This window comes from Hemiscyllium ocellatum, chromosome 1 (assembly GCF_020745735.1).
Source record: "Hemiscyllium ocellatum isolate sHemOce1 chromosome 1, sHemOce1.pat.X.cur, whole genome shotgun sequence".
Taxonomy (NCBI): Eukaryota; Metazoa; Chordata; class Chondrichthyes; order Orectolobiformes; family Hemiscylliidae; genus Hemiscyllium; species Hemiscyllium ocellatum.
In genome coordinates, this window is record NC_083401.1 from 127,256,916 (window position 1) to 127,277,899 (window position 20,984).

A 20,984-nucleotide genomic window follows, 5' to 3' on the forward strand; every position below is an offset into this window, starting at 1 on the left:
CATATTACACTGAGAGCAGGAATTTAGAGATAGCACGCTGTGTAGCAAATGCCATTCTTTCGAATAGTTGTCATTTTCAAACTGATTCTTAAAGACAATTTTCCTCATTTAACTTGGCAAGATCACTGGATGACTGGAGATATTGAAACTCTGGTTCAGAAAAAAAGAAAGAGGCATTTGTCAGGTATAGACAGCTGAGATCAAGTGAATTCCTTGAGGAGTGTAGGGGAGTAGGTGCATACCTCAGAGAGAAATGAGAAGCGCGAAAAGGGGATATGAGACACAGTCAGTTCTTCTTTAACACGAAGGTTGTGTTCTTTTGCCACTCCGCATTATAGAAACATCACACTTTAGAAAAAGCACTTAAAGTATTGGTGTTGTAACTGCATTACAGCCAACACACATTGGTAGAAACAATGCCCCCAGTTTGTCAATCACATTACTGCAAATTTGCGTTGACAAAACACGAGTTATAACAGAACAACCTGTACATTTAACAGAAAAGTTTATGGAGAATCCAAAGAGATTGTACAAGTACATTTAGGGCAAAATAATAAGGAGAGAGAGAATAGGGTCCCTTAAAGATCAATGCGGTCTTCTTTGTGTAGAGCCACAGATGATCGGTGAGATACTAAACAAGTATTGCGCGTCAGTATTTACTGTGGAGAAAGACATAAAAGCTAGGGAACTTGGGGAAATGAATAGTGATTTCTTGAAAAGAGAAGTGGAGGTGCTGGACATCTTAAAATGCTTAAAGATGGATAAATCCCCAAGACTTGATCAGTATATTCCAGACATTGTGGGAAGCCAGGGAAGAAATTGTTGTGCTTCTAGCTGAGATATTTGTATCAACCACAGCAATGGGTGAGGTGTCGGAAGGTGGCCACTGTCGTGCCTTTATTTAAGAAAAGTTCCAAGGAGAAACTTGGGAACTATAAACCAATGAGTCTGACATCTGTGGTGGGTAAGTTGTTGGAAGGGATTCTGATGGATGAGATTTACATGCATTTGGAGAGGCATGGACTGATAAGGGAGAGTCAGCATGCTTTGCACGTGGGAAACTGTGTCTCATGAAATTGGTGTAGTGGACAGTGAAGAAGGTTATCTCAGAGTACAATGGGATCTTGATCAGATGGGCCAATGGGTCAAGCAGTGGCAGATGGAGTTTAATTTAGATAAATGTGAAGTGCTACATTTTAGAAAGACAAATCAGGGCAGGCCTTATACACTTACTGGTAGGACCCTGAGGTGTTGCCAAACAAAGAGACCTTGAGGTGCAGGGTCATAGTTCTTTAAAGGTGGAATCCCAGGTAGACAAGATAGTGAAGAAGGTGTTTGGTACATTTGCCTTTTTGGTCAGTGCATTGAGTATAGGAATTGGGAGGTCATGTTGCAGCTGCACAGGACATTGGATCGGCCATTTTTGGAATACTGCATTCAATTCTTATCTCCCAGCTATGGAAAAGATGTTGTGAATCTTGAGAGGGCGCAGAAAAGATTTACAAGGATGTTGACAAGGTTAGAGGGTTTGAGCAATAGCAAGAGGTTGGATAGGCTGGAGCTGTTTTCCCTGGAGCGTCAGAGGCTGAGGATTATAGAGACTTAAAAAGTTATTAGGGGCATGGATTGGGTAAATAGACAAGGTCATTTTGCCAAGGTAGGGGAGTCCAGAACTAGAGGGCATAGGTTTAAGATGACAGGGAAAGATATAAATGGGAGCTAAGGGACAACTTAATGCAGAGGGTGGTACATGTATGGAATGAACTGCCAGAGGAAATAATGGAGGCTTGTACAATGACAACATTCAAAAGGCATTTGCATGGGAATATGAACAGAAAGGCTTTAGAGGGGTGTGGGCCAAGTGCTGGGAAATGGGACCAGATTAATTTAGGATATCTGATCAGCATGGACAAGGTGCACTGAAGGGCTGTACGACTCTTTAACTCTACGACTTGCTTGTGTTTTTTTGAGGATGTGATCAAGAAGATAGCTCAGGGCAGAGCAGCTGACCGTGTCTACATTGAGTTTAGCAAAGCCTTTGACATGATTCACATGATAGACTGATTAGTAAGGTTAGATGGCATGGGATCCAGGGAAAGCTAGCCCATTAGATATAAATTGGTAGGAAACAGAGGGTTGTTATTTGGTCTGGAGGCCTGTGCTCAGTGATGTGCTGCAAGGATCTGTTGCTGGATCTACTATTGTCTGTCATTTATATAAATTATTTGGTTGGATATAAAGGAGGTATGGTTAGTAAGTTTGCATGGTTTGGTGGACAGTGAAGAAGGTTATCGAAGAGTAAGTGGGATCTTGATCAGCAAGGCCAATGGGCAAAGAAGTTTAATTTAGATAAATTAGATAAGACTGAGTTTAATTTAGATAAATGTGACACGTTGCATTTTGATAAGACAAACCAGGGCAGGACTTATACAGTTAATGATAAGGGCCTGAGGAACATTGTCAAACAGAGAGACTTACAGGCTCATAGTTCTTTGAAAGTGACATCATATGTAAATAGGGTGAAGAAGGTGTTTAGCTTGCTTGCCTTAGATCGTTGAGTTGAGGAGTTGGGACATCATGTTGCAGCTGTACAGACATTGGTGAAGCCACTTTTGGAATATTGCATACAGTTCTGGTTGCCTTGCTACAAAAAGGATATCATTAACTGGAAAGGATGCAGAAGAGATCTATGAGGATGCTCCCAAGACTGGGGCATTTGACTTATATGGAGAGGCTGGATAGGTTGGGACTTTTGTCCCTGGAGGTTGAGGGGTGACGTTATTGAGGTTTATAAAATCATGACAGGCATAAGTCAGGTGAACAGCCGAGGTCTTTTCCTGAAGGTAGGCAAGTCCAAAACTAGAGGGCACAGGTTTAAGGTGAGATGTAAAAGTTTTAAGAGGGACCTGAGAGGCAACTTTTTCACACAGAGGGTGATGCATATATGGAATGAACTTCCAGGGAAAATGGCAGCTGTAGATACAGTTACAGCAATTCAAAGACATTTGAACAGGTACATGAATAGGAAAGGTTTACAAGAATATGGGCCAAATGCAGGCAAATGAAATTAGTTTAGTTTGGCTGGTCATCCTGAACAAGTTGGACCGAAGGGTCTATTTCCATGTTCTATGACTCTATGATTGTATGAGTCAATATGTCATTGGGGCGGCACGATGGCTCAGTGGTTATCCATGCTCCCAGATTCTGCGTGGGTTTCCTCTGGGTGCTCCGGTTTTCTCCTGCAATCCAAAGATGTGCAGGTTAGGTGAACTGGCCATGCTAAATTGCCCATAGTGTTAGGTGCACTAGTCAAGGGTAAATATAGAATTGGGGAATGGGGTTGGGTGAGTTACTCTTCATAGGGTGGGTGTGGACTTGTTGGGCCGAGGGGCCTGTTTCCATACTGTAGGGAATCTAATCTAATGTGTTGCAAGTTATGAGAACAATTTTGGAAAATGCTGGAAATCCACAAGAAGTCACACAGTATCTATGAATGATTTGGAGATGCCGGTGTTGGACTGGGGTGTACAAAGTTAAAAATCAAAGTTAAAAGCATCTGTGAATACAGTGGACTGGTTAATATTTCAGATTGTGGATTCTCTGATATTGATATTGATATCCATATCTGAGATTGACAGAAATTGATATTTCTAATTAAAGGCCTGTAGCCAAAGTGTTAACTTGCTTGTTCTCTCCAGAGATTGTTTACCTCCCGTTTTACCAGTATTTTCTGTCATTGGTAAAAATTTCCAAGAAGTGAAATGAGTTTTGTTATATGATGATGTTTTAATGAATAGATGCATATCAGTAGATTTTCAACAGGACGTATATCTCTGATTTTCACTCAATATGATTTTGGCTGGGCTGTTATACACACTTTGATAGAGGGCCCATCAAAGGGAGTGGACCAGCATAAATAGATAAGGTCTCTGTTTTAAAAGGCTTTACAGAGTTGCAGCTATCTGCATGGTGTCATTTATGTCACACTGGCATGACCTTGGAATAACAATTTTTCTCATTCCTGAAGTCCTTCACCTGGTAGGCAAACTATAGTGCTCCTTAGTCCGGTTACCAGCTGTGGTTCATAAGAAAGAGGAGGTATTTTAATTTAATTTAGAAGTTTGTACTTCAATGATGAAACTTTTGAGCAGCACTGTTCAATGCCATTGTCATATAAGCAACCATTGTCCACAGCACAACAGCTCTTAGTGTGGCACAGAAAGTGACCACAGCATAAACCGTTATGCCAGAGGCTCATGCCTTAGAGTCAAAGAGACTGATTGTCAGATCAGACAATTTTCCTGCACTTCCATCTATGAAGCAAGTCATCAATGCTATCTTTGAAAGGGTAGCGCAGTTTGTAAATTTGTCAGCGCTGGAAAGACATTGAACTTTTCAAAATCGCACATTTCTCCTGAGAGATTATTGAGTGTGTTGATTGTGAACATATGATATTAAGCACTCTCCTTATATCAGCCACAAAGGTTTTGTGCAGGTCATAATAATGACAGACACAGTTTCATGCGAGTGATTTAAAACTTGTAGAGGCAATCGGGATGGTTCTTGATTTGATCAGCCCACTCTCTCAGGTCTTCTTCACACACACACACACACAAAAACACACATGTACATATGCATACACACTATAAACATATGTACACATATACACATAAACACGCATGTGCACACACGTATGTACACATACACACGTACACACATACACACAAACGGGTACACACACGTATGTACACATACACATGTACACACAAATACGCACACATATACACACAAACACATGTGTGCGCACGCACAAACACACAAAACATGCATGTACATACACATACACACTATAAACACACACACATATGCACACATATACACACAAACACATGCATACACACACACACACACACACACACACACACACACGTACACGGTGGTCGCTGGGTAACAACTAGTACACTAACCAGTGCGACAGAGGAGTAGTATAAAGGAGAACTTGTGTGAGAATAAGGATCAGAATGGGGATGATCAAAAAGGATTCCATTGTCCGGAAAGGTCTGGAGGTAGTTTGCAATAAGTGCAATGTTTTGAAACTGTACTGCCATGCCTTGTGCCTCACAACCTTGTATTCAGGAAAGAACGCACTGCAACAGAGACTCAACTGATATTGTAAGCTCAGTTCATGAAGAAAGAATGAAAATAAAGTCTTGCATTCTGTAGAACCTTTCATGACCTCTGTATGCTCCAACACATTATGCAGCCAATGAAATACTTCTGGATTGTAGGTCTGAATTTTACCTGGGGTTTGGAAATGCTCTTTGCTTTAAATCTACCTCATGTATCTGACTCACCCTGCAGCCTTTATTGACTAACGGAACAACAATTGACTTGTGGTGAAGCTTCAGCACTCATCTGGAGGAAGTTCCTCTGAAAGCTGCCATCCAAACAAATACCTGGCAGCTTTCATGTTCCAACAGTGCCACTGGGAGCACCATGGGTGGATGAGGAGGGTAAGGTCTGGACAGGAGGAGAAATGACAGGAGATTAGCCTCCAGTAGTCCAGGAACCTGCGAACAATGCACTGTCCTGTGTGGCTGGATGCCCAGTAAAACCTGATACTTGGTGCTGGGCTCCAATAGCCAAACATTCAAGTGTGATGATGGTGGTGGTTGTAGGGAGTGAGGAGATGTAGAGAAGGAGAAGAGAGCCATTAGTTGTCCATATATGTGTCTCCATTGGTCCATATTTGCCTGAGGCTACTGATATCATCCCCCTCACTTGTAGGATTGTGCCATAGCAGGTGGGTAGGTGTCAGAAACATTGTCCTTGGAATTGCACCCTATTTTACTGCACTCCCCCACCTGTCAACCCATCCATGGTAGCTACAGAATTCTCATTACCATAATTTAGGAAATACAACAGCCAATTTGCACTAGGAAGGTTCTACAATTATCATTGCAGTATTGGCCAAATTTTGATTTTTGGTTGAAGGATAAATATTGATGAAGACATTAGAAGAGCTTCATTCCACCTTTTCAAAATAGCACCATGGTCTCTCTCGCTTTCAACTGAAGGGGCCAGGCAAGCTCTTAGATTAAGTTCACATTTGTGTGATCAACAGAATGATTAGAAATGGTCAGAACAATACCAGAAATCTCAGGCTACAAAAAGTCCTGCTCCTTCATGTGATTTGAATAAAATTCATCCTATTCACATCAGAATCCTGACTTTCAAAATCACTACATTATCATTCACCTGTACAAGAAAACCAGCCACCAAGTTGTTCTTACATCAAATACTGTAGTTATGGGAGTAGGGCTCTGATTAGAAACATAGAAAATAGAAGCTAGAGCAGACTATTTGGCCCATTGAGTCTGCTTTACTGTTCAGTATTAAAATGGCTGACTTTCTATCTCCATGCCTTAGTCACACTCTGTCCCCATATCCCTTGATACTATTAATATTTATAAATATATTTCTATTTATCTACTGTTTTAAATATATTCATTGAATTAGCTCAATCCTAAATGATCTATTTTGTATTCCAAGACCTTGTTTTAAGCCTCCCAGTTAGTGGAAACATCCCTGCTTCTATATTTTTTGAGCGCTGTGTAAACTTTATATTCTATTGCGAACCCCTCTCATTTTTCTAAACTCTAGTGACCCCAGGTCCAGTCAACCGAATCTGTCCTCATATGACAAACGTGCCATCTGTAATATCGTTTTCATCTTCATCATAATTAGTCGCAATGCCTCAGGAATTCAAATCTCTCCCTCCTACATCATCTCTCCAGTCACAGAAAGTGTAGGTGCAGAAACATCTCTCCTTTCCCCTCACAGTGGAGGAATTGAATCCCCTATCACTGTTGTTCATTCCACTCTCTCTTTATCTCTCTCCCACTCAACAATGCAGCCGAGCCACTTGTGGTGACACAGACTTGGCTCTCACTGCATTCCTCTGAGAAACCATTGGCCATGGTGAATGCATATGTAGACATCTTGTACACTGGCATCCCATTTGACTTCCAATTCCACACAGGAGGAGTATTCCAACTGACTGAACTGCCCTGCAACAGCTTACCCTTAAATTACTCCCTTTGTGATCACCTCATCATAATTAGTTGCAATGCCTCAGGAATCCAAATCTCTCCCATCTACATCATCTCTCCAGCCATACATTCATCCAGTCTGTTCTTCTATTCTTGATCTCACGGCAAATGACACTGGGGGTAATCCTGAGACTACTATATTTGAGGACCTGTTTTTAAACCTACTTCCTAACTCCATATATTCTGTTTGTAGGACCTCATCTTTTTTACTGATGTTGTTGGTTCTGACATGAATCACAACCTCTCCCTGTTCATTCACCTTCCCCATCCCAACCCACATCGACCTACTTCCTTCAGAATGTTCTGCCACTATTCAAGTGACATCTTTGATCTTGGCACCTGGGAATCACTGTATTATCCTTGGTGTCACATAATTAGCTGCAGAAACATCTCTCTGTTCCCCTCACAGTGGAGGAATAGAATCCCCAATTATTGTTGTTCATTCCACTCTCTCTTTATCTCTCTCCCACTTACCAGGGCAGCCAAGCCACTTGTGGTGACACAGACTTGGCTCTCAGCGTATTCCTCTGAGAAGCCATTGGCCATGGTGAATTATTATGTAGACACCCTGTACACTGACGTCCAGTTTGACTTCCGATTCCATACAGGAGGAGTATTCCAACCGACTGAGCTGCCCTGCAATAGCTTACCCTTAAATTACTCCCTTTATGGTTACCTCCTTTAATTTAAACAATGTTAAATATATACTATGGACCTTACCTTATTTCTTGTACCTTAAGCACTATAAATCTGAACTGCAGACCAATTTTTATGTTAACAATTGTACATTAGTGTAATAACTCATGAAGCCTGACAAAAAAGGAACATCATTTATCACACAACACCAAAATAAAGCTATTACTTGTGATATAAATAGGCTAGTCCCAGCCTAGGACAGACAGTTCTGCAGACCTATCCCAGGGTGTGTTTTTCCCTTATATCCAGAGGTTGTCTTACGTGCAAACGAATGGTTCACCTTTCTACATCATCTGTGGTTTTTTTTACATCTATTTCTGAGTCTGCTTTATCTTTATTTTTAAATCCAGAAATGCTGTTACACACAACTGAATGTTTCATTCTTTTCCCCAATCACCATGGTATTTTTTCCATTTAATTCTGGGACTGTTTTAGAGAATTTCTAATCAATCTGATTGGAAATGTTTTTGCACACGTTTGGAGCAGGTCAGCCTTGAACCCAGGCCTCCTCGCTCAGAGTGAGGGGCATTACCACTGCACCATAAGTGGCCTCTGAATCTGCTTTATTTTCGTTGATACCTGGAAATACTATCACACAGATTGACTTTCCCATCATCAAGATTCTTTGACTTTCTTTAACTGTTAAACACCACTAGGAAACTCTTTTGGCAACAGTGCAGAAAGAGGCTGTCCAGACCATTGAGTCAGCACAAACCCTCTGAAGAGCATCCCACCTAGACCCACAACCCACCCTATCCTTGTAACCCCACTTTTCTCATGGCCAATTCACCTGACCTGCGCAACTTTGGACCATGGAAGCACCCGGATGAAACTCACGCAGACGCAGGCAGAATGTGCGAACTCCACACAGTCAATCACCAGGGGCTGGAATCAAACTCAGATCTCTGACGCTGTGAGTGCTAACCACTGAGCCATTGTGCCACCCCAAGAATCTGCTTTTCCTTTTTTTTTCTTCTCTTTTGTTTCTTACTGAGAGGGGCTATTACTCACAACTGAGTGACTTTCCCATTGTCAAATCACTGTGACCATTTCTCATCCTTTTTTCTTTTAAATTACCACCAGTAATCACCCCTGTAGCCAATTCACATGCACAACCCATCGAGGGCAACTAGGTCTGGTTTATAAAGGCTCAGGTAATGGGTTCCTTGGGCAGCCCATTGCCTGTTACCAGGGGAACTCATACTTAATTGGCTCCACAGGAAAATTCCCTAGTGACCTACCTTTGTAGGGTTACCACATTCCTCCCCCTCTGAGTTTGAATGTTCCCCCTCCCTCATATAATGGTGCAGCATCTTGTGTAGCTTTGCACATAGCCCCATTCCTGTTGCTTTCGAGGTCTGGTCAGGGACCTAGTTTATAATAAGTCAGTGAATGTCTATTCATTGAAGACCAAAGATGCACTGCAGGGGGTTTGTTCTTGGTGGATATCCATTGAAACAGTCGTCTCTATGGAGGCTCCTGCTGGAGGTGGTTGACTTATTTTCTTCTTTCTCATGATTTTCTCCCCAGTTTTGACTATGTACAATATTGCTCCTTTCTTTTAAAGGATAATTCTGGGGATCCCTAGGAAGTTCCTGACATGGACTGTATCACTCCTTAATAATCTTTGAGACCTGGGGAAATCCTTCAACTCCATTGTGTTCCTTGCAGGTGGAGCCCCTTTTACTTCTCTTCAACTCTGTACATTACTTCTTTTACTTCGGACACACAGTTTTCCCTTTATCGCTGGATTCCAGGCTCAGAAAAACACCGACAGACCTCTTCCAAAGTCACCACGTGTTCATTTGCATTAGCTCCTGAGATTGAAACATCATCCGGATAGAAGGCCACATTGGGTACCCCTTTGGAAGATGTTCTCCATTACCCTTTGGAAATGGTGCAAACTGAAACGACCCTAAAGGACAAGCTCTCACATTGTCCTTTATGAGTATTTATAGTGTCATATTTCCTGGATAACACCTCAAGCTCAAGCTCATAATCAATTTAGAAAATATGGGACCTCCCCCCATTCCCCCCAGACAACTTTTCATGCAAGTCATTTATATATGCTACCTGCCTTGCATAAAACTCTGTTGACCATCAACTCATAATCCTCACAGAGACGGATCAAGTTATCAGGTTTTACGAATGGGACTACTGACATGGGCCATTCATCAAATGGGACCACTGGTATGGCCCATTAATCAAATCGCATTGAATGTATGATGCCAAGTCCCTCTAAGCATTCTAATTTGGCCTTTACCTTGGCACATAGGGTGGAGGCGATCAGCCGTTCCTTGAAGTATTTATATCAGGTCTCTGAGTCTATGTTGATCTTGGCCCTGCCGCCTCTTGGAATACTTTAGGATACTTCCTAAAGACTTCTATAGATTGCCAGTACCCATTTTAAAGATCTGATCAGAGATGTTATTACACACCTCCGGTGCAGGTGAGAGTTGACCCCAGGCCTCCCAGTCCAGAGGTATGGGCACTACCACTTTGCCACAAAGAAAGAGTGTGGAAAGAAGGGAATGGACAGGTGTGCCATGTACTTGTTGGGAATTGAACCCAGGCCTTCTGCATGACAGGCAAGAATTCCACCACTGAACCACCAAAGCAGCTCTTTACTGAATGTGTGTACTCTGACATGCCTGGATCTCTTATGAAGTGGGTGAAGGTTTCCTGATGTTGCTGGTTTCATGCTGTGATTTGAACATTTCTCCCTTGCTGGCATACAGCAGGATAGTGAGCTTTTTTCTGCCAATCTCATAAGAGGTCATGCAAAATCTCATCAGGTGCTCTGCTAACATCCTTCTCTTCACGGCAATACCGCTGAGGTCCTTATTTATTTTGTATGCAGCCAGAAGCTGATATTTCATAATCCTTCACTCAGCTTCATCCCCAACCTTTGGGAATCTGATGAAGAGACTAAAGGATACATTGAAACATTACAAAAAAAGTGGCATGTATTCTCATGACTCTTATGAAAAGAGTTACAGACCACCCCCCACCCCCCTCCGCCCGCAACACACACATACACACACACACACACACACACACACACACACACACACACACACACACACACACACACACACACACACACATTTTCAATTCCAAATTCTGGGCCAAATTGAAATTGTTTATGAAGGTTTTGTTTCACTTGTGGATGGAATAAAGTGCAGGATGTTGGCGTTTCCTTCTCCAAGGAAGGAAAGTCTGGTAGTTTGTTGTTCCCTGACATTGGATCCTCTTATCTACAGGAAAAATGCTGAAAGATTAATCAGAAATGAATATAATTTTGATAGGCAATATTTTCCTCAGAGGTTTTATTTTATACCTTTTACGGCACTCATTTGAACTATGAATTGTAGATTTCAAGGTTTGATGGATTCATTCCAATTTTTAAAATTAATTCATGGGATGCAGAACATCATTAACAAGATGAACATTTATTGCCCATCCCTAACTGCCCTTGAGTTAACCACTTTGCTATGGATCTGGAGTCAAATGCAGGCCTGAACAGGTTTAGATGGCAGATTTCATTCCCTAAAGGGCATTAATGAATCAGATGGAATTTAGGCAGCATGGCTGGTAAGTTTGCCATGACCCCAAAATTGGTGGTAGAGTGGATAGTGAAGAAGATTATCTAAGATTACAAAGTGATTTTGATCAATTGGGTCAGTGCGGCTGAGGAGTGGCAGATGGAGTTTAATTTGGATCAACGCAATGGATTGCATCTTGGTAAAACAAATAAGGGCAGGACTTTACAATTATTGGTCGAGCCCTTGGTAATGTTAAGGTTTCTATCTGATAATGGTTAGTTCCGAAATTTTACAATTCCTCTGTTAATTTCAAGGCTCAGCAGAATGTGAATTGGGGATCAGCCATCAGATTCAAAGCTTGACAGCATCTCTTATGTTTCGTTGCTGTGACTCATGCATTAACTATTTCATCAATCCTACGTTATGCCTGTATTTCCGAGTATTGATTCACAGGCTTCTTAGATGCTACAATCCTGCATTGTAATTGTTCAAGTAGGATCTCAGTCCAGTTCAGAGCTGTCCTCGGTCATGAATTTGTTCATTATTCTGTGATTACCCATTTGTTAACTGTGGACTTGGCATGCCTATGAAAGACAGTATTTTTAACATGTCATACCATAATTTATCACCCATTTAACAAGACATTTGATTTGCCTTAGGATGTTTATAATTCAGTTATATGTGGCCATCAAAATAACAACCAATCATTAAAAACAGTATTTAAAGCCTTTAGTTTAAGCAGTCATCAGTGTTCATCTACAGTTGCCAATATTGCATCAGTTTTAGTGCATTTTTAAAAATGGAAATCTGCTTCTGTTTTCTGTAGCCCAAAAGTCTCTCCAAAAGCTAAACCAAATGCTGAACATTTAAAAAAACTTTATTAAAAAAAGGACCCTTTATTTCTTTTCATTGCAGAAACTGAAACCAATAGCACAAAATTGTGAAATTGACTTATACCGTTCTTAAAAAATACAGTTTTATCATAGTTGGTCATGTGCATATGAGGTACTGGTGCTCCTGTAAATATCTGTTAGATTCAATACAGCAAGTGTCACCATCCAAGCATTGAATAGTATTGTGTGCCAGTATACTGTTGGAATGACAGGTTTCATGCCCCCCACTAACTGGCAAACCAGTGAGGAACCCCTGCCAGTTCCCTGGGGAGAGTCTGATGGAATCAAATGCCCTTCTACATGACTGAGTTGTCCGTCCACTGAAATATTACTCACTGAAAGCTGCTAGCCAAATGAAGCCTAAGAACTATGCTATCCCACCAGTACCTGTCGGAGTGGAGCCCAACAGAGGTCCTTGATCCCAGACCAAATGTGAGTGAAAGCAGGATGGGAATCGCTGAGTGGGGTTCGTGTTGGGGGAGGAGGAGATAGGGGGAAACATTTACCACTCCACCATCTCCATTACCACCATCACCGCCTTCCCAAAGCAAAGTTTGTGTATGGAGTATAGAGTGGACAATCCTCCATATGAAGGGAACCCCCACAGACACTGGAGACCCCAGTAGAGTTTTCTGGGTGGTCTTTTGAGGACACAGCCAAGCCATGAAGACATCTTCTAAACCCTGAGTGACCACTAAATTGTTGTGGGTTTGGTGATAATCAGCAGCAAATTATTTGATTTATTGTTATTATTGTCACATGTATCAAGATACAATGAAAAGTATTGCTTTGCATGATAACCAGATAGATCATCTTTACATGAGTACATGAGGGTAATAGAACAGAATGCAGGTTATACTGTTACAGCTACAGAGAAGGTGCAGAGACAGATCAACTCTAATATATGGAAGGTCCAATCATTCATCTAATAACAGAAGAAGCTGTTCTTAAATTTATTGGAATGTAGTTTCAAACATTTTGTATCTTCTGCATGATGGAAGAGGGTGGAAGAGGGATCTTTGACTATGTTGGCTGCTTTCCCAAGGCAGCGGGAGTGTAGACAGAGTCAATGGAAGGAAAGATGGATTGTGTGATGGACTGCGCTGTGTTTACAACTCTCTGTAGTTTCTTGCGGTCTTGGGCAGAGTAGTTGCCATACCAAGCTGTGATGCATCCAAACACGATGCTTTCTATGGTGCGTCCAAAAAGACAGAAGAGTCATTGTGAGTTCATTGGCAAAGTATGGTGTAGGGTCAGGGATAATAGGTATTAATTGGCAGATTAATGATTCCAATTAAAATCGTGTCACCACAATCAGGAATCCCGTGTCATACTAATCCAACCTCCAACTTAATTGGCACCAGAGAAAGGCAATTTTGTACATTTTTCACTCAACCCCTGTATTCCTATACTTAAGTATTGAAATAAGTGTACAGAGGCCAGTGTCCTGTCACCAAGTCACTCTTTATTTACCAATGCATAGTACACTGGCTATGGCCAGCCAACTCAGAGTCAGTCCTCAACTGAGGAGATTTTAATCTCCTGGCTATACTTTTTAAATTTTTTTGTAGAAAACTTTATTAATATTCCACCACCAGGAAGGAAAATCACCCGAATGGGCAATGACAAGCAGTGCCTGATTCTCCGAGTTATGTGTTTCTTCTCCTGGTTATTACTTTACATAAACCCCCACATTACCACCAAACAGCAGTAGTGCTTATTTTTTTCCAGCACCCACATGTGTCTGTGCAGGTGTGAGATACAATGGAAGTTCTCCTGGTTACATTTGTCAGCCAGGGCTTTCCTGATTTGCCCAGGTTAACAACCCCAACCAATGACCTCATAGGCAAGAGTTCAACCTGGTTCCAATCGCTACAAGTACATGTGACAACAAAATCCAACTCTAATTCCAACTTAATTGAAGAATATTTTGCAACTACCAGGAGACTGACTCAGGGCGTCTTGCACAAGTTTGTGTGTGTGTGTGTGTGTGTGTGTGTGTGTGTGTGTGTGTGTGTGTGTGTGTGTGTGTGTCTTGCGCAAATTTAACCAACTGACTACAATTCTTCGAGGAAGTAACATAGGGTTTGGGTTGGTGCACTGGACTTAGATTTCCAAAAGGCTTTGATAAAATGCCATGTAAAAGGATATTGTGGAAAATAAAAGCTCATGGTACTTAGGGGAATGTATTTGCAAGGATAGAAATGTGGCCATCCAATAGAAAACCTAAGAATAAGCCTAAATGGATTATTCTATGGTTGGTAAGACATAAAAAGTAGTTTATTGCAAAGATTAGTGCAAGGACCTCAACATTTGATAATTTATATAAATGAGTTGGATAAAGGGATCAAAGGTGTGGTTGCTAAATTCTGTGGGGACTATCAGATGCTGGAGATCAGAGTCGAAAGTGTGGTGCTGGAAAAGCACAGCCAGTCAGGCAGCATCCAAGGATCAGGATAGTCAACGTTTCAGGCTCCTGATAAAGAGCTCATGCTCAAAACATCGACTCTCCTGCTCCTCAGATGCTGACTGGCTGTACATAATTATACAGTCAAGGTCTGATCTGTAAAGACTAACCTCCACGACCATCTCCATATCTGTCATCTTAATTTGGAATGAGATCAGTAAAAGCCCATTAAATTCATACAAACTAGAGCGATCATTTTTTATACTATGTCTCTAAGGCTCGACTGAAAATACAATTGGATAGATCAAAACCCTGTGCAGTTTTGGGCCATATATTTAATGAAGGTAAATTATTGATTTATTCACTCTTGTTTTGCCTTCTTTGGGATGGATAATAAGATATTGAGAGTCCATATCTCCAATAGGCTCCAAACATCAATATGATTCAAAACATTTCAAGCCAGTGCTCTGGAAATCTTTAAATGTATAGCTACAGATTTATCTCTAACATGTTTGGAGCCCTGAGTAGAAGGAAATCAATATGACCAACTGCATTGAACTTGACATTTGAAGCATTGCTTCATGTCAGGGTTTTTATCACATCTGAATGGGTTACAATGGTCATTATTTGTCGAATGTGAGCGATTCAGACAGATCAACGCTTTTAATCATTTGCAGAACCAGTGACGATGACTAGGACTTATCAAATGACGTTTACTATTCATAGAACAGTGCAGTTGTATTTCCGAAAAATCAGTTCAATGTCACTCTTATGGCTCTGCCTTACTTAGTTAACAGCTTAGCTTGCTGTAAGCAAAGTTCATTTCATTGGAGTGATGATAACCAGAACAGAACGATACTGGCATCAGAGCTGCCTGTGAGCCTGAAAGGTATAAGTTCAGGGAAGTGAGGCTCAGGGGAACAATTAGACGTCTGGTGATAGAGATAAGAAAATCGGAACCAAAAACAATTTGAAGCTTAATACCACAGTGGGATAATGCAACCTTGATTTCCACTCCACTCACTTCTTCACCTGGAGGTTAATGGAGATGGTGACATTATCACTTAGTGATAACAGGGGAAAATCAGACATAGTCGTGTGAGCTAAGCTGAAATTCAAATCTGACAGTGGGTAGCCTCTGGGAACAGACTGTCCAGCTACTCTCTTGCAGTAGAGATATGAGAGCAGATGGATGGGAAAAAATAGGAAGAACATACTTTCGGAGCAAAACTGCCAATAAAATGAATTCTAACCTGATGTAACTCTTGGACTGCTAGACGCTGACTGCAATGTATCCTTGATGCCAGAAGTTCAAGAGGTTCTTGTAATCAAGTGAGCAATCGGAATTGCCTCTTTTAAAACTACTGGGCCTTGACAGCAGCTGCTCATCTTTCAGTGTTTCATCTCCCTTGTTCTTGAGGGTGTTGAATAAAAAGTGTCTGTTAAAGAGATGGAGCTCAACGCCTCAGCTGTTGTATCTTGTCACGTTGACTGGATGGTTGGGATTCTCGAGCTGGGGAGCTGCAGCTTCTGACATAGATTTCCCACAAGGATGATCTTTGCTCTGACTTGTCAGGTCAGAGGTGTAGCTTTCAAAGATCAAATGGCAAAACTGGTAAAAAGATACTGCAGCATCAAACCGGTTACCTTTAAAAAGAGCTCAGAATTTTAATTATCACAATGGCTAAGACCAAAGGGTCTCACAAGATATTGGAGACTTTTGATCTTTGAGATGCACTTGGTACCATTACAAAAAAGATGACCGACTGTATGATTCTGTGCCAGGAAATATAGTACTAGGGATTGTATACCCTTTGTCTTATCAAAATTCAGCTGAGTGGAAATACAAGAAAAACTACAAATATTAAAATCAAAATTAAAAAATTCAGAAAATGCACAGGATCAGAAAGGAAGAATTAGATTGCCATTTTGTATGTAATGCCTCATTGCCAGAATATAGTGCAAAGACTGACACTAGCATTTTAATTTGTTCAGACATGTGAATTGTTTACATTGAGGGTCATTATGCAACAGTAGGAAGATTTGAATTTCAAATTTAAAATAAGTAATTTAAATTAAGATCTAACATTCAAATCCACAATGCTGCTTTGCTCAGGAATTGTACCATGCACACAACTTCACCTGAAGACCTGTCACAGGCCGCAGTTAATCTAAGCAAGTTGCAGTATTATAAATATTTCTAATCAACTGTTAACACACTTAGATGTCAAGATAATGCCACAAAAAAATCTAAAAATCACACAACACCAGGTTATAATCCAACAGATTTAATTGGAAGCACACTAGCTTTCGGAGCATCGCTCCTTCATCAGGTGATAGTGGAGGACTCAATGCCATGGCATTCAAACAGATGAAAGACTTAAAAGACAATCAGTTTTTCAATGTATAATTTCAGTTACATTACACTGTAAATTTTTGCTATAAATTCTGTGTGTTAGGATTGAGCCCTCCACTATCACCTGATGAAAAAGCAACGCTCCGAAAGCTAGTGTGCTTCCAATTAAACCTGTTGGATTATAAACTGGTGTTGTGTGATTTTTAACTTTGTACACCCCAGTCCAACACTGGCATCTCCAAATCACAAAAAATTTAGTGTACTCACCAACAGTCTCTCCTATTAATGGGTGCAGTTTCAGTGGAGGATTAGTGGAAATCCAGTTTATGCACAGAAATTGTGTTTTTAACCAAAACGTCACTAAGCCTATGATGTCAGAGCAGTAGAAACTTTGAAGAAATTCTGGCCAATTATAAGCAACTACATCTGCAGATTTGTCACCATTAAATGATTTCAGTAAAGTTGTGAACATCAATGCTCCTGATATTAGTTGTGCTTACCCCCGAAACATTTCATAATACAATTCTTGGGGCTATAGTACATAACTGACAGAGTACAAAGTCCATACGAACATTAGTATGTTAGCACCTTAAGTCTAAGATTTTAAAAAATGCTTTTCACTTTATAGCAGAATGAAAAATCAATGGGCAGTTTGTTGGTTTCAGTGATGTAATAATTTGGGTTACATGAAGTGATTTTTTATTATCTATCTCTCCCAAATCATTTTCTATTTGAATGGTTTGAAGTTCTCCTAAGTAACCATGATGAGGTATCCAAATACACATCGAAAGAATGAATTAATGTTTCCTGAAGAAAATGCCCACTTTATAGTTTTGGTTGTAACATATGAGCATTACTGAACTGCTGCAATAATAATTGAATTGCCAACAACAGTGCTTGTACCAATCTGTATTTTATAAGAGCCCCATCATGATAATTCAAATGGGTGCAGCTGGAATTTATATGTACTGTCAAAATTTCAAGATATGCCTTCAAAGTTTGTGAAATACAATGGAAAACTTATTCCCATGCTTACTTCCAATGTAGGCTTTAAGTTTGGAAATAATTAGCGAGTATAACCAAGTTTTAATGCTAATTTGTCAGCTGAAGAGGGTAGAACTTGGTTAGAGCCCAAGCATCAATGGCATGTTCATAGCACATGTCCCAGCCAGGAAGTCCAAAATCCAACCTGAAATTAGGCCTCAGCTGCCCACTTCTGTCACACCTCCACAGACAGTACATGCATTTGAAAGAAATGAGTGTCAGATCAATTGCTTCACCGGCTACTTCAATCAGCTGTCATGTTTCCAGATGCAATTCAGTTGCTTCAGTTCCAGCTGGCTGCCACGTATTCAGGAGTAATGACTATGAGCACTGATAACTGATTGTCAACATCCCCAGTCCAACAAAATGTGGCTCATTATACAAATGCATTTAACCACTAATGTCACGTGCACACACGTGTACACATGACAATTGGACATAATCACAAAACATGACCAAGCTCTCTGTTTATCCAATTCCACCTCAGTATCTTCTACTTCTCATTCTCTGCAATCAACAGTTCATTACTCCCGAACAAACTGTTTCGCCCCTTCAACCTCACCCCTTGTCAGAAGCTTGGTGACTCTTACATTAAACATCCATCGCTTGTCTCTATCTCTCTCTCTCTCTCTCTCTCTCACTCACGAGAGAGCAGCCGTATAGTCCTCTGGAACTATAGCGACTTTAACTCTTATTCTCCAGTCAATTCACTTGACATGGTACCAGCAGATTTTCTATTTATTATTTCTCAATATTGTGCCCCTTTTCTCATTCAAGTGTCACTTCTAATTTTGACTGCTGCTTCCACCACCTCTCTGGCTCCTGCTAGCGACACCTTTGTAATCTTACACCCTGCCTCTCTACCTCTTAATATCACACCTCTCCATATCACCTTCTGCCATTATCTGCCACAGTTTAATCTTACTATCGTCTTCTTAGTCTTTTAAAATTTTTGCCATTGCCTTGATTTCTTTACACCTCTCCTGTTGGTATGAACAGCATGTGACCCTATTTGATGTTCCCAATTAAAACTGCCTATTTACTTTTCAGATTTATCTTCCTACATTCGATTGCATCATTCTGTTTATTTTCTTTTGCTTTTTTTAAAGGTACTGTATCACCTGCTCGCCGGTAACTCACACTCAAGTAGATTTTGATTTTGTGCAATTTTGCAAAGTGTAGCATCTATTAGCCAAATTTAACAGAATGTAAACATAATGGTAGGTTCCCAACTCTGCTCAATATCCAGAATCAACATAAGTTGAACGTGAATTAACAGGTGAACAGCTATTGAATATAAACAATAAATTATGCACTAAATGTAAAGTTAAGACAGCACCTCCACCTCCGCGCCTATTTCTTTGAATGGGGATTTAATCCACCTTTATCAGCCCTTTCTCCCACCTTCAGCAAACCCCATCCTCCTGGACACCCTTCCTGGTCTCCTACTCTCCTTTGATCCTTCATCTCAAACTGCCATCATGACATCAGTCACTTGGGATCTCTCCAACCCTCTCTCTTACTCCAACCTCTCCTCATCGGAATGCCCACCCCTCTGCTCCTTTCACTCCAACCCAACCTCACTTTTAAACCCTTTGATAAGTGGGGGGGGATGGTGTGCAATATTAGAATGGCATACTGACCTCTACATCATTGAGGCCAGATGCCAACTTCTACCGTCCATTCGATTATGACCCACCTGTGATCGCCAAGCCATAATCTCCCAGACCAACACCAACTTCATCAGTTTGGGTGATCTCTCATCTACAGCCTCCATCCCATTAGTTCTCCAACCCCACAATGACCATTTCCATCTCTAACCCAAATTCCACAAACCTTAATGTCCCAGTTGACCCATTGTTTCTGCCTTCTCCTGCCCCAGTGAGCTCATCTCCTCCTACCTCAACTCTGTTCTTTCCCCTTTGGTCCAAGAACTCCCCACCTACATTTGGGACACAGCCCACACCCTCCACCTCTTCCAAAGCTTTCAATTCACCAGCCCCAACAGCTCATCTTCACCATTGACATACAGGCCTTTTACACCTGTACCCCCCACATGGGGGGACTAAAAGCCCTCCACTTCTTCCTCACCCATAGATCCAACCAGTCCCCCTCCACTGACACTGTCTTTCACCTGGCAAAACTGGCCCTCACCCTCAACAATTTTTCCTTTGATTGCTCTCTCCTCCTACAAACTAGAAGGGTAGTCATGGTCACCTGCATGGGCCTGAGCTATGCCTGTCTCTTTGTAGGATTCATTTAACAGGGCCTCTTCCACAACTACACCAGCGCTATCCCTTAGCTCTCCCTCCGCGATATTGATGCTTGCATTGGGGCTGCCATGTGCTCCCACGAGGACTTTGAGCAGTTCATCAACTTCGCCGATGCCTTCCGCCCCATCCTCAGATTCACTTGGACCATTTCTGACACCATCCTCCCCTTGCTGGACATCTCCATCTCCATCTCCGTTTCACCACTAGTATCCACTTCAAACCCACCGACTCACACAACTATCTCGACTACATCTTCTCTCACTCACCATCCTGCAAAAATGTGATCCCATACTCTCAGTTCCTCTGTCTCCGCCACATCTGCTCCCAGGATGAAGTGTTCCACTCCAGGGCATCCCTGATATCCTCCGACTTTGGGGATTGTAGTTCCACTCTTCAGTAATTAAGAATGCCCTCAACTGCATCTCCTCTATCTCCCACAATACTGCCCTCAAAACCCCTCTCCCCAATAAAAATAAGGTTAGAGTTCCCTTAGTCCTCACATACCACCCCAACCTCCCAATCCACTGCATTATCCTCCAACATTTCCACCACCTACAATCAGACCCCACCACCAAAAAGATAGTTCCATCCCCACCTCCTTCTGCTTTCCGAAGGGACCGCTCACTCTAACTCCCTCGTTAACTCTACCCTCCCCACC

General features: G+C 41.4%; 1 protein-coding gene across 1 annotated transcript in view; it reads left to right on the forward strand.

Annotated features, from left to right (window-relative positions):
• Positions 1 to 20,984, forward strand: part of LOC132816053 (collagen alpha-1(XXV) chain) — a 653,999-nt gene that overhangs the window by 142,275 nt on the left and 490,740 nt on the right. The window lies entirely within an intron of this gene.